This window comes from Polypterus senegalus, chromosome 6, assembly GCF_016835505.1.
Source record: "Polypterus senegalus isolate Bchr_013 chromosome 6, ASM1683550v1, whole genome shotgun sequence".
NCBI classification, from domain to species: domain Eukaryota; kingdom Metazoa; phylum Chordata; class Cladistia; order Polypteriformes; family Polypteridae; genus Polypterus; species Polypterus senegalus.
This window is the reverse complement of record NC_053159.1, coordinates 171,457,708-171,473,685: the sequence shown is the minus strand read 5'-3', so window position 1 is coordinate 171,473,685 and position 15,978 is coordinate 171,457,708. Positions and strand designations below refer to the sequence as shown.

The following is a 15,978-nucleotide window of genomic DNA, read 5'->3' as shown; positions in this document are numbered from 1 at the left end:
CGAGTGGTTCCAGACTTTTTCTCATTTAAGAATTATGGAGGCCACTGTGGTCTTTAAATCCTTAAATACTGCAAAAGAAAATGTAGCCTTCCCCAGATGATAGATAGATAGATAGATAGATAGATAGATAGATAGATAGATAGATAGATAGATAGATAGATAGATAGATACTTTATTAATCCCAAGGGGAAATACACATACTCCAGCAGCATACTGATAAAGAACAATTTTAAATTAAAGAGTGATAACAATGAAGGTATAACAAACAGACAGACAATAATTTTGTACAATATTAACGTTTACCTCCCTGGGTGGAATTGAAGAGTCGCATAGTGTGGTGGAGGAACGATCTCCTCAGTCTGTCAGTGGAGCAGGACGGTGACAAAAGTCTGTCGCTGAAGCTGCTCCTCTGTCTGGTGATGATCCTGTTCAATAGATGCAGTGGATTCTCCATGATTGACAGGAGCCTGCTCAGCGACCGTCGCTCTGCCACGGATGTCAAACTGTCCAGCTCCAATAGAGCCTGCCTTCCTCACCAGTTTGTCCAGGTGTCCCTCTTCTTTATGCTGTCTCCCCAGCACACGATTGCGTAGAAGAGGGCGCTCGCCACAACCGTCTGATAGAACATCTGCAGCATCTTATTGCAGATGTTGAAGGACGCCAGCCTTCTAAGGAAGTATAGTCAGCTCTGTCCTCTCTTGCACAGAGCATCAGTATTAGTAATCCAGTCCAATTTATTATCCAGCTGCAGTTCCAGGTATTTATAGGTCTGCACCCTCTGCACACAGTCTCCTCTGATGATCACAGGGTCCATGAGGGGCCTGGGCCTCCTAAAATCCACCACCAGCTCCTTGGTTTTGCTGGTGTTCAGTTGTAGGTGGTTTGAGTCGCCACGACACAATCCTGTCTTTAATCTTTGCAAGCAATTCCTGCATCCTCATGGCCTGGTTTGCAGGTCCATCTACAGACAGGTGTGCGACTTTCCTAATCACGCGCAATAGGCTGAACTGACCCCAGGTGGTCTCCAAATGAGGTGTAGAAACATCTAAACAATTATAAACAGAATGGGAGATTTCAAGCGTCAGAGCAAAGGGTCTGAATGTTCGTGTCAATGTCATCTTTTTTCCTTATTTTGAATAAATGTGCAAAAATTCCCAAAATCCAGTTTTCGCTTTGTCGTTTGATCAATGAGGGGAAAAATGAATTCAAATTATTTAAACACAAGGCTTTAAAAATGTCAAAAGGTGAAAAATGTGAAGGGGTCTGAATACTTTTTGAAGGCACTATAAGTGACCTTTTGTTCTTAGTGATATGTCTGTGTTGGGGTTTTTTTAACTATGGGTGCCAATGCAGGGCTTTTCGAGACAACTTGGGCACCAGCTTCTTGTGGCAGCTGTGCAGTGTGTGGAGTTGGCACAAGTCCACTGTAAAAGAAGGAGTGAAAAATGAGATCACGCTTTTGTTTTTAGTCGACTAGATTACTGTAATGCACTCCTAACAGGACTACTTAACAAAGACGTCAATTTGCTGCAATTAATGCAGAAGGCAGCAGACAAAATCTTAACTGGGAAATGAACACCCGAGTACAACTCACAAGCCTTAGCGTTGTGACAGTGGTTAACCGTGTCATTTAGAACTGACTTTAAAATACATAATACTAATGCTTTACACAGCTGTTAGGAGTGCATTACAGTAATCTAGTCGACTTCTCCCAACCATCCAAGAACAGTTTGGTGATCAACAAGACCTTTTCCAGCATGATTGAGCACCGGGCCATAAGGCAAAAGTGAGAACTAAGTGGCTCGGGGAACAAAACATTGACATTTGGGGTCCATGGTCAGGAAACTCCCCAGACCTTAATCCCATTGAGAACTTGTGGTCAATCCACAAACAAAACCCACCAATTCTGACAAACTTCAAGCATTGATGATGCAAGAATGGGGTGCTGCCATCAATCAGGATTTGGCCCAGAAGTTGATGGACAGCATGCCAGGGCGAATGACAGAGGTCTTGAAAAAGAAAGAAGGGCCAACACTGCAAAAATTTACTCTTTGCATAAAGTTAATGTGATTGTGAAACTTCTGACGTGCTTGTCATTCTACTTCAGTATACCATAGAAACATCTGACCAAAAGATCTAAAGACACTGAAAATCAATCCTTGTGTTACATCCTTAAGCTTGGATGATCCAGAGCCATTATATGGTTGCTCTGCTCGATGTCACACACAGCATAGTCCCAGATCATTCTGGGTAAGATCACTATAGAAACTGCCAACAGGTCTGCATGCGTAATAATACTAAAATTAATTGGCTTGTTCAGATCATGTTCTAGTGAAAAATAAATGCCAGATTTGAAATCCTTGGCTTAAATACTCCAGAACAAATGGTGTCACACATACGCATCAGAGGATAACCTCATGGGCTTGGGTAAGGTATGTGATAACTTGCTGGGACAAGAGAGGGCACTGTCACTGACATACCCTTTCAAGAAACCGCCCAGTGAGGGCACTTAGCCATGCCTCTTTCGGTTTGTGTGATGTAAGAAGCATGACTGCCCAGAAGGAGGCGACTTTTCCAATTAGAGGGACCCCACTAAATGACCCTCAATTCTGCGGTGAAGAGCCGAATACTTTTGTTATTATGTGCCCACAGGGCTGCTTGTACAGACGACACAAGGCTAGTTTTTGTTGGACTGCATTCAATTAAACAGGATGACTCGGTTGGTGTCCCAGCTTTCCATTCTTTCCATGACCTGTCATTCCTGCAATCCGTTTAGATTTCAAAAAACACCTCAAGGGAACACAAAAAAAGATAGAAAGAAAGAAAATTGCTGATCAGAACAGGAATCCATAGTAAAAAACACAAATCAGACAGAACAAAATACTAACAATACTGTAATGGAGTCACCCATAGTGTGAGTTGCATTCCATCAAGCAAAACAGCAGCTTCAAAACCAGCGGCAGGCACTCCAATAAAAACAGCAAGCCTACAATGTCACAAATAGTGAGCCACTTGAAGGACCAATAAAGATCACAGGATTCATTTTGGCCCTCAGCACTACACTGGTGTTAGAGGTGGGATGAAAAGACCTGCAATTCAACTTAGTAAAGCACCGAGTGCTGCAAAGACCTAAAATGGACTTCCGAGGAGTTGCAGGAGAATTTCAAGGTCCAGGATTTGTAGTTGCATTTGTTGCAGCAGTTCAGTCAGACTGCTACCTCTAACGTTCCACCATCACTTCTCAATCTGCTATAGTTCATTGGCCTGAGTGCACAGATGCTGGTGGAGCTTTTGGCTCATGGAGCTGGGAAAACGTGTGTCTGATTGAGTTTTTACTGATCCCAGGGCCGGGTACAAGAATGTGCAGGCAAAGGACAAGGTAGATCACAGAGGAGTTGCAGAGCAGCAATGGAGGGGGAGTCTAAAAGTTGTGACCCGGACAAGGTATGGTGATTGCAGTGACTGTTCAGTGGAGGAAAACACCCAAGAGAGCGGAACATTAGCAACTCCAGACAAAGAAATCCGCCTGCTGACTTGTAATCGACTGATCACTGCAGCTTTTAACACTTCTGCTGCTTCACCTGACAGCGCAACACTCAACATCCCTGCTACACCATCCGACAACACAGCATCCAACATCTCTGCTGCACCACCTAACAGCACAGCACTCAAGACTATGCTAAAGAGTCGTCACCAGTCTCATGATAGCAGCAGACAAGGCCATCCTGATGTTTGGAAGAGTTGTGGTTTATCTTAAGAACTTTGAAGTGGTCACCGGGTGACACAAACTTCAAAGGGAGGGTTATGTAAAAGTGCTGACAGGTTGCTTCAACCAGGGATGAGTTACCACCACTAGGAGCTCAGCATTCCATCAGAAAAAATGAGCAGCTTCAGAGGCAGCGCCAGGACTACCTATAAAAACAGAAATCATGCAGAGTCAGAAACAGAATTCCATCTAGCGCACCAATGGCAAGCAGTCCTTTAAGGGGTAGCGAGGGCCTAAATGAACCATATAAGAAGCATCTGCGCTGGTGCTAGATTATATATATATGTGCATGTCAACGGGTCCTTTTTGTGACACCTCTAATAGCAGGATGTCCAAAACAACCCCCTAGTGAGTCAGAACAATTTAAATGAATGCAGTACGTCTCCTGCCTGAGGCAGCTTTCTATTTTGTCAGGTGGCTGGTGTGACTCCCTCACTTGCCATTTGCCAGAAAACTAAGGGAAATACTTAGCTGCTCTTGTCTTCAATACTCTCCCTGTCAGTTGAGTCCTTGACCAAAATTACTACCCACCTCTTCACTCGAGCTGTCTCAGCAAAAACAAGAGGAGAGCGGCAGGCTATCATCCATCGTTCGACCCCTTAGCAGAGAAAGTTGCATTCAAATTACTTAAATGCAAATTACATCAAGGGAAATAATCCCTGTGTACTAGGAGAATGGGAATTCTTTTAACTAAATCATGACTCACGTACTTGAGGACACTGGTGGAAATTTGGGGAAGTGCATTAGAGACTGAAGCCAGGAAGCACTTCTTCATGTAAAGAGATGTGGAAATCTGGAACAAAGCATACATGTAGTTGAACCCTAGATATCCTTTAAACAATATCTGGATGAAATACTGGAACATCTCAGCAAAGTCACACAATGGGCTCAGATCGTCCAAGTAGTGTCTTTATTTGAAAGGATTTGCATTGTATGCTCAGCAGTGTTTAGTGAAATGTATGGACAGTTATTTGTGGTAATAAAACACTTTACTATCATTACAAAATTGCAGTCCTGTATAATGATATTAGTTGCTCTAATTTATATTATCACTAGCAAAATACCCGCGCTTCGCAGCGGAGAAGTAGTGTGTTAAAGAAGCAATGAAAAAGAAAAGGAAATATTTTGAAAATAACGTAACATGATTGTCAATGTAATTGTTTTGTCACTGTTGTGAGTGATGAGTGTTGTTGTCATATATATATATATTTACACACACACACACATAAACATATATATATACATATCTATACATATACACATATATACATACATATATATATCTACATATATACACATACATATATAAACATATATACATATACATACATATCTACATATATACACACACAGCTATTTCGTATCAGTGCAATACGCTGCTTGTTAAAACGGATAACTCCCGTTCTTACGTGCAAGTCTGCATGGATATTATGAACTATCGTATTTGTTCAAGTTCTATTTAAATTTTAAATAGAAGGAATTTTTATTTAGTCGACAGAAATATCTTTGGTAGGAATGGTAAAAACAGACAGGAATATTATTCCTGAATAAATCAACTCAAACCTTAAATAACTTATAATATTTTGCTCTCCATAAAAATATATCCTGTCTAAATTATACAAGTTAGAAATAAAGTAAACATTAAAAGAACAAACATTCAAATTTCTTTACTCTTATGTAATTTTATATAAAAAATAAACTTAAATTTTAAATATCCCAAAAGATTTTGCTCTCCATTAAAATATATCCTGTCAAAATTATACAAATTCAAATATGAACATGCTGCATAACAAAACCTAGAAATATAAATAAAATGTGTTCCTTTCAGCAATAACAAATCAAATCATTCAGTTGTCTTTGCTCATATGTCATTTTAGAGCTGGACGCCTGGCATCTTTTTGGCCACAGGTTCGTTTCTGTTTGCTGTGAGGTTCTGTGTTGTGGAGATTCTCAGGATGGATTGCAGGTGCTCATCAGTGAGGCGACCCTGTGTGCTGTTTTGTTAGTCTTTATCACTGAGAAGAGCTTCTCACACAGATATGTGCTACCAAACATGCACAAGGTTCGAGCCGCATGTAGACGGACTTTTTTTGTTCTTCAAAGTCACCAAAGCGCCGTGCAAACTCAGTGCGCTCAGTTTATCAGCAAAGTGCGTATTTGGGAACACCATAGTGACGACTTGGTTTAAGATTACTTGGCAACAGGGAAAGTAGGGCAAGTTGCACTGGTGCATTTGTGTCTCCCATAAAAGTAGCTTCACTTGAAATCACTTCACAGCTGAAGCGCTGCATTATGGGATCTGTAGTTTATTGTGGTACCAGCGCTTCATATACCGGGCCATTAATAACAATAATACAGTATATAAAATGATCTCGGGCGGATATAATTACGCCGGTCGGATGTGGCCCGTGGCCCTTGAGTTTGACAAATATGGACTAAATAGAACTTGAAAAGATATATTTTTGAAATGTGATCGCGCAATTCAGATAGAGTTGACGTGCACTACAGCCTGCATGCCTCAATGAGTCATCCTCCCCTCGCTCTTACTTTTTTACCGTTCATCTAATGAATACACTGAGTATGGCTTTACCAAAACAATCATTGATGGCGAATAAACTATCCATTATTCGAATATGTAGATCGGGATATATATATACATATATATATACCCGCGTATCAGCGAGAAGTAGTGTGTTAAAAAGCTAGAAAAGAAAAGGGAACATTTTAAAATAACGTAACATGACTGTCAATATACTGTATTTGTTTTGTGAGTGTTACTGAGTGTTGCTGTCATCAAGGATTTGATTATCATTATTTCTTTCAATCAGGTTAGTATTTGTAGGATGTGTTGTGTTCAAGTTACATTCCGTGTTTGTCAATCGTTGTAAAGATGACAGGTTTCTTTCATCGATTCGTTTCTTACTGCATCAATAAACAGCTTGTCTTCTTCTTTATCTGAGACCTGACACACTGCATGCACGGGTTTTTTTTACACTGTCTTCCTTTAGCGGGACATTGACTTTTTCCACCATGTGCTTTGTTTCCGCAGTAGCTGGATTTATGAATATGCTTATCAGACGCTTCATATTTTTTGCTGCCTTTTCAATTGTGTAATTCGGTTTTATTCAGCTCTTTAGAACTGTTGCCTTTTATCTGTGCACTCGTCAGTTCACGTGAGCGCTCGGTGTACTTGCATCGAAGGTTCCCAGCTGTGCTGGTGCCATCTCGTGCTATGTCCATGGCTGTATTTAATGTTACCTTAGTCCTGGCACTTAAAACTTTCTCTCGCAGTTTCGCTGAGTTTGTGTCAAACACCACGCTGACCATCTCATCTTCCTCTCCATAAGCACAGTCCTTCACCCGTGAATATTTACCCGTGGCAGTTTGCTATTGGATTGCCGCTGACGGACGGCCTTATATGGGCAGGCACTAAATTACAAGCGCCAGCGCAGCCTGTCTATGAACTTAATTTAAAGTGTAGGTTTACATCGTGCTTTGTTTCAGTAGCAGAACTCATGAATATGGTTGTATATGTCACTTTCCGCTTCTTATTGTTTCGTTGCCTTCTCAATTATATAATGCATGTTTTCTTCAGCGCTTTTTGAGGTCTTCCTGGTTTTCTATGTACTGCGTGATTACGTGGGAGGCGTGATGATGTCTCACGAAACTCCGCCCCCACGGCGTTGAAGCTCATCTCCATTACAGTAAATGGAGAAAAACTGCTTCCAGTTATGACCATTACGCGTAGAATTTCGATATTAAACCTGCCCAACTTTTGTAAGGAAGCTGTAAGGAATGAACCTGCCAAATTTCAGCCTTCCACCCACACGGGAAGTTGGAGAATTAGTGATGAGTCAGTGAGTGAGTGAGTGAGGGCTTTGCCTTTTATTAGTATAGATATCCAGTTTGATCAAACTTATCTTATATATACCGTGTTTCCCCGAAAATAAGACCTACCCCAAAAATAAGCCCTAGTCAAGATCGTCAGCCAAAAAGTAAGGCGCCTAAGGCCAGGTTTATACTTCACGAGATGCGACGCGTGTGCCTGAAACATCTGTTAAATTCCGAGGTCACCTTGCCACAATATCGCTGAAAAGGATGTTTAATGATTACTCCCATCAATTTGGGGATGAGCCCATTCCAGCAGCATCGGCGCAAGACAGAGACAAAATCCCTGGACAAGGCATCAGCTCATCGCAAGGTGAACACAAGCACACTCATACACTTGCCATCATTGTAGCTTCACCAAATCCCCAAACCTTCATGTCTTTGGATGGTAAATTGAGCACATTGTGGAAACCCACCAGGAAAACATGCAAACTCCAGGCAGGGAAAACAAGAGACGTGACTCCCTACGAGACAGCAGTGCTACAGCTCTGCAACCATGCTATCCCATATGTGTAACTATTAACAGTATTCATTATTTAAACAAAGTTAATGATGTATCTGTAAAATGTAACATACATATTTTAATGCATTTCATCATGAAAGTGATATCAAGTATAAATCAAAGAATTCTAAATGTGCAGAGAACTGGAATATCATAAATGTAATGTGTTCTGAGGGGCGATGCTGCTGTCAATTCAGGAGGAAACCCCAGAAGCGCATAGCGATTTAACAACTGGGTCGGTTTTAAGATGACGTTTACGATGGTCTGCTTTAATGATAAAGTAAACCGTGAGGTTAAAGAGTTTTGCTCACAACATATTTTTTCAGGGCCCTGCCAACAGACGACCAAGATATCCTGATGACTACGCCAATGTGAGCACAACCTCAAACACAATATCAACTAACACAGCCCTGAGATCAAATACAGGATTTTATTACAGAAATAGTTCACCAAGTGTACACAAACAACCAAAGCACAACAATAAAGCAAGTGAATTTTCATTCTCTCTTTCTGCTCCTTCTGATGAGTGTTGCGTGCTGACTCACGATTCTAACTCATTAAGGTGAGATGGCAGACTACTTTCAAGCTGGACCCAGAAATGCTTCCTGCGTGCTACATGGAAACCAGGAAGACCCTCCTCCATCCCTCTAATGGCACCCAGGGACCCTGGCAGTGCTGCACTTCCAGACTCCTGCTCCTATGTTCCCCTGGGGGTTTGCAAACTGGGAGGCCACAGGAGGACCACTGTCACCTGTCATATCAGGGGTGAAACTGCTCCTGGTCTCCAAACTCTACTGGTCCATCCTTTATATTTCGCCAACCAGAATAAGAAGCTGTTTTTATGTTCAGCCAGCATGCCTGTCTGTCCTCCACGGTACTTACACCATCAATGTAGAAAAATGTGATCATGATTGTTTTGATGTTCGATATGACATGACATGCATTTTTTGGCTTGGAGAAAAACAAATTTGCAGAAGTCACACACACAGATGTAGGATAAAATTCAGAAAAATGCACACCAATAAACAAGACTGTAGGTGTACGATTGCCGATACCTAGTGGCATAGTCAATAACTATACCCAGCTCTCATGTTATTGACAGATTTCCAGGAGTTTTTGGATAATATAGAACTTGCTCATCTCTCATTTGTTAGGAACCACCTGGATAGTCCCCAAGTCTGAATTCCAGGCTTGTTATTGGCTGCATGAGGCTGATGTTGTCTCAGATTTTTTGCATCGATTTTTCTCCAACTGCTCTGAATGTGACAAAAATTGGGGGCCATTATGTCTATCATAAAACTAACACAGCATTCCACACACATAGCGGTAGTCAAACATGGTGATGTGATGATGTGGAAACACTTTGCTGCACCAGAACCAGAATGACTTGCCATGATTGAAAGAACCATGAATTCTGGTCTGTTTAAGAAAATTATGAAGGAGAATTTGTCAGGTTATCTATCAGTGAAATGAAGTGTAGTAGGGTTAGGAAGCAAGACGATGAGTCAAAGCACAAAAGCAAATCCACATCAGAATGCCGACTAAAAAGAATCAAAAACAAAGTCTTGGACTAGCATGGTCAAAGTCTGGAGGTAAACCCAACAGGGAAATTGGGTCAGGACCAGAATTGAGCGATTCAGTCTCAAAAACCTACCAAGATTTCTGAGTTAAAGCAGTTTTGCAGGTGATGAATGGTCTACAAATCCCCCCACAGTGACGTTAACGCCTGCCAGTGAATTACAGGAAGACTCTGATTATAGTTATTGAAGCTAAAGGTGGTGTGCAGACTTTAAGGTGGCAATTACTTGGTCCACAAAGTGCCAGTTGGTGTTGGATCACATTGTTCTTTGAATGAATGGCCAAAGCAACAAAAAAAGGGGTATTAATTCACTCAGGCGCCCTTCATCTAATAGTAGGTTTTGATTGAACACCTGAAAGTATTTAGTAGTCAAAAAGTTGCAAAAATAGAAGAAGTAAGGAAGGGCCGAACGCTCTTCAAGTGCTAAATATGCAGAGATATATATCTCCAAAAATCGGCTTGTTAATTTAATTGGCAGGCTGCTGCCATGTCCAGGACTGGTAGGGCTGATTTCCTAACTTCAGCCCCAGAACTGAATTAAGATGATTTGATAACACTGGACAGCAATTTTTGTCAGATGTTTTCCCTCCTGAAAAATTCAAGGTGATTATGATAGGTAGCTTCAAGCTGAACATAAATATAATTTCAAATTGTCTGTATCAAGTAGGAGTTTGGAGAAACATGAAATTAACTTTTATTAAATTTAGAGTGTTTAATTGCTTAATGATGCTGACACATTGCATTAGCTCACTTGAGCTAAAAATGTTTTGCTGCTGACTTTCACTTGTGTCATATCTGATGCATCTCTTTTCAGTATCCAGCCATAGTTGGTCAGCACTGATGGATTTCTCTTGCCGTGTGTCACACACCTCAGCACTAGGGACAGTGTTAAGGCTCTGGCGTGGTAATTCCTTGCAAGTACACAAGGTGGCGCTGTATACCAACACCTCTTCTCTTCCTCCCTCTGTAGACCAGAGGCCTCATACATAACGCCGTGCATAGAATTCACACTAAAACATGGCGTACGGACAAAAACGGAAATGTGCGTACGCACAAAAAAATCCAGATGCATAAATCTGTGCATTCGCCAACTTCCACATTCTTCCACTCTATAAATCCCAGTCAGTGTGAAAAGTAACGCTCGTGCATGTGCCTGCTGCCACTCCTCAATTCCTCCCAGAATTACGCCTCTTTGAATATGCAAATCAATATAAATAGCCTTTAAACTCAGCATTCTGTGAAAAGACAATCACAAATGTGTGGGGGAAAACGGAAGAATTTCAGTGAATAACAAGTGGAGGCAAGAAAAAACGTACTATTTGTTGTTTTAAACAGTGGTATAATGAACAAAAGGAAGCTGATCGAGTGCCATAGTCAGAGAAACTCAAAAGCTCAAGTTCAGAAAGTCACACAGTGCCGAAATAAAAAAGAAGTTGTCAGATATCAAAGTTGCCGTGAAAAGGCCCACCGTCTGAGTGTCATATGAAATGTTATTAGGGTACAGAGAAAAAAAAATAGGGACACAGTGGGAAAAGCTCGAAATGTCAACTTTAATCTCAAAATTTCCACTTTAATCAAGTAGTTTATTTTGTCATCAAAGTAGAACATCATAAACTTCATCTTAAAATTGTTTAATTTACTAGTTTCTCAAATACCATCGTAACTAAAGTAGCACGTTAAATGCTTTGTATTGTATTTGATCTTCAATGTGCTCTATGTGTGTGAATCACTACATGCTTCTTAAACGGGCTTTCTCTTTCTCCGACGGGACACAGAATCCATTACATTCGTAATATTGCAGCTCTCTGGATAATTTAAATACTGAGATGTATACTTGATATCATTTTCACGATGATAGGAGTTAAAGCATGTTATTAAACATGGGAACACAGTGGCACATTGATAGTGACGAACTGACATCCCATCCACAGATTGTTCCTGCCTCACGCAAGATGCTTGCTGCGCCGTGCACGATTTTATTTCAGCAGTACTGTCTCTTTCAAAAGCACTAACATCCAATTACTGTCCTTCCTTTTCTTTCTCCAAGTAACCAATCAGCTCTGTAATTGACGTTAAGCCATCTGTAAGCTTAGAATGCCGATTCTTCAAAACATTTAAGGAACATTGAAATATCTTTGTAGCATAAATTTAACTATTCCATCACTCTATCCTTCCAGTGTCGCGTCAGCCCAAGCAAGAATACAGCAAGAGGCAGGAACAAGCCATGAACGGGGCGCCAGCTCCTTGGTACCACTGTCCACCATGTCCTCATGTGTTTAATTTTTAACAATATAGATTATTTAAATGCTTAACATTTTATCTGTATAATTTAATAAACATATTTTGCTGCATTTCATCTTAAAAATGATATTGTCATCATATGTAAATACGCACTTTATGAAGTGTTTCAGGTTGTGCAATATTATAACTGTAGTGCAAGTTTACAGTGAGGTAATTGTACTAAGAAGTCCAAACAGTTTTACAAGGAGCACTTGATGGGCTGATTGTGTGCCTTTATTGTTTTTGGGATGAAACTGTTCCTTACAGCAAAGGCTCAGAAGTGCTTGTCGTAAGGTAGAAGTTCAAATAGACTGTGCGCATGACTGAGGCAGCATGTGCCTGATGCTGTATACTGATAATTCTCTTTCCGATCACCTGCTGTACAGCTGTGATTCCACACTCAGATACAGTGGGATAAATCGTCTGAGTGGTGCATTGAGAGGAACAATGCTAAAGCAGCTATGGTATTTGGAATAGTTTGGCCATTCCGTGGACCATTATATCGTTACAGGTTAATTACAATCAGATGCCTTAAACTAATAAACAATATGTGGCTAATTTCAGTGTATTTGACAAAGCCGCATCAGGCATGTGGATCTAAAAAAGAAAGGAAAAACACACTGGAACAAAAGCACTGCTTTGACGCTGGGTGCCGCCAGTTTGCAAAACCAAGCGTAGAACTTGCGTACACCAAGCATTTAACTGGTGTGAAAATGTGCGTGGCTTTACAACAAGTTTAGCTTTTATACCTCGCAATGTGAGCGTGGAAATAGGAGCATGCAACATTTTGTGCATACGAACAATTTACACATGAGGCCACATCTATGATGTCACTTCCGGTGTCCGTCCACCTTGGCCTGCCTCTTCCTGTTTGGCCTGTATTTAACTTGAAGTGTCCTCACTCCCTCACACATGTCCAGGACAATATTCACACACACCTCTCTGGTCTTTCTTTCTCTCTCATGCACCTCCAGACCTGAAGTGGCACATTATCATAATCCTCCTCCAAATCATTAATCACCATATGCAGGCCTTTCTGTTTTGCTTTATTATGAAATATGCTGTAGAATAAAATGTGTATATATGTGTATATATTGCATTGCATAATGTCATGGGGTTATAACTGCTGCCTTATGGACCAGGCATCCTGGATGAGAATCTCATGCCCTCGGATTGGAATCTGCACAATCTCCCCGTGCTAACATTTATTTTCCTCCCACATCCCAAAAGATATGTGTAACTGACTTAGTGAGCCTGAAGTGAACTGGTGCCCTATCCATGACTGATGCTTGCCCTGCCCCTGACATTACTGGGATGTTTGCCAGCTCTCTGTGCCCCAAAATTGACTAAAGTTGGGTTGAGACTCTTATGTTATTTAATTACTGTCACGGTTTAATTAGCCCCCCATTGTGAACTGAGAAGAGACCACTGAAAGAGGAGGAGGGAACTGGATGTGTGCCAGACCAAACATGACCAGAAGGGGGTAATGGCAGTATTAGCAAGTCAGCGGAGTCCATGAAGGTCAAAGAGAAGACTGACTCTTGCAGTTAAGTGACCACAAGGAAAGATAAAGGGGCAACGTGGGAAATACAGAATGGCAGTGTTATGTCTGCCAAGAAGGAAAAAAGTCAGAAAAGCAGTAAAAGAGTCAATACATTGAGAATATGTTCATTCTTTCATCTAAAACAGGAGTTTTTAAACTTTTAAATTTAAGGACTCAGGTAAGGAAATTGATACCATCCTGGGACCCAAGAAGAGGATTATTACCATAATGACAGCAGAGCCCTACACAGACAAATAACAATGGCCATATAATAAAAAACGGTGAAAGATTTTGTTTTCAATCATATTTCTCACATGAATATTGCAGAAAGACTCTATGACCTCATTCAAGATCAAGCGTGCTTTAGAAAATAGTATGGTATGGTATATTACTGAAAGATGAATATGTGGGAAGCAAACATATTGTTAATAAAACAATGCTTATCATTCAAAACAGGGAATCGTTTTCTATGGTAAATCACTGCCGGTGTAAATGCTTATTGTAAGGTTTAGTTAAGCCGAGAGAAACACATTTTTCTATTAAACAGGTTCAGCACAAGGAAATGATTTTTCAAATTATAGTGAGAATTATCACTTAACTTAGTCACTTACCTCATGGCACAGGAAAAGGAATTTAAAGTCATCGAAAAATAATTAATATCTGCCATTTACTTACCTGGTCTTAAATAACATTCTTTATTCTAATAACATATTTCAAATGAGCTCTACCATTAATAATGCATTCTTCTAAATGAGTTTGTCAATTGTTCAGCATATCCTGGTTTTCATTAAACAATTTAATAAACTGAGTAGCAAAGATTCAGTCATGTAGCTAAATTATTCCTAAAAATGTATGCATTATTTGTATTCTATACGGGTGAAAGTACAAATCTTATTAACGTTTTTAGTGTTTAATGCTGCCGACTGATGTTGTGCTCAATCCCCAAGTCCACTCTAGAGCCTGTTGTGATATTTTTTCATTCTTTTACAGTTCTAAATGGTCCAATTAAACACATCTTCACACTGTCTCGGATGGGCATCTCAAGACCACCCTCCAGGCTCGGATAAGGTACGCAATAACCTGTCAGGACAAGAGGGGGCACCAACACTAACCATTGAATCTCTTTTCTCCTCCTTAACTCAGAGAAACTGGCAAAGAGGGCACCATTGTCATGAGCCCCACTTAATTAAGCCACTCCCCTTCGGGTCAGGGCGGTACAAATCCCAGAAGTCATCCTTCACACTGTCACACATGGGAGTCTGAGCAATGCCTTCCTGGTTTGAATAAGGTACCAATAACCAGCCAGGAAAGGAAGGTGGGCAACAATAATCATATTATCTTTACTCCTCCTTTGCTCCAAGAAGCCACCACCACCAAAGAGGGAAATCCATTTATGAACCCCTACTTAATTAAGCCACTCCCCTTCCGGTCAGGGCGGTACAAATCCCAGAAGACATCCTTCACATTGTCACACATGGGAGTCCGAGCATCGCCTTCCTGGTTTGGATATGGTACCAATAACCAGCCAGGAAAAGAAGGTGGGCAACACTAATCATACCATCTTTCTCCTTCTTAGCTCCGAGAAACTGGCAAAGAGGGCACTCCAGTCATGAACCCCACTTAATTAAGCCACTCCCCTTCTGGTCAGGGCGGTACAAATCCCAGAAGACATTCCTTCATATTGTCACACATGGGCATCTGAGGATCACCTTTCCGGTTTGAGTGAGGTACCAATAACCAGCCAGGGCAAGAGGGGGCATCAATACTAACCATATCATCTTTTCTCCTCCTTAGCTCCAAGAAGCCGCCAAAGAGGGCAATCCATTCATGAACCCCACTCAATTAATCCACTCCCCCTCCATTCAAGGCAGTATAAATCCCAGAAGAAGGCTTCTCAGTTGGAGAAATTACAGTAAGTGCTGCATGAACAAGCTCCCAGTTCGACAGAGCTCAGTGTTCTGAGAAGCCACTGCGGCTTAAGAGTTAGATTGTATGCCTATTTTCTGCTGCTCTGCCACACACTCCATTTTGTTTGATTTTTTGGACATTGGCAGTAAACGGGGTCACCTGGTTGTCACCACAACTTTTCTTTGATTCTTCACTTCTTTATTTCCTTTCCACAACACTAAGAGTAGAATGAGATTTACCAAACCGCTTAACAAAAATCTTAAGAAAAGGAATTTGACCTCGATGAGGGACAATAAACCTCATATACAATCTTCTTTCCACTTCTGATACAGTTATACTGAAATGTATGCCATAATGGCAGAGCACACGATGAGGCACCAAGCAGTTGCACGCGACCACTAAAACTGCATTCAGCACACAACACTATATATGCCCTTACAATGCTGATTCACCCCGCACAATACCCCATAAATCTCCACATCCTTGTCCCTCACCGTTTCTTTTCATTTCGA

At 41.0% G+C, this 15,978-nt stretch overlaps 1 protein-coding gene across 1 annotated transcript in view; it reads right to left on the bottom strand.

Moving 5' to 3' along the window:
- Positions 1 to 15,978, bottom strand: part of b3galt1b (UDP-Gal:betaGlcNAc beta 1,3-galactosyltransferase, polypeptide 1b) — a 963,041-nt gene that overhangs the window by 661,282 nt on the left and 285,781 nt on the right. The window lies entirely within an intron of this gene.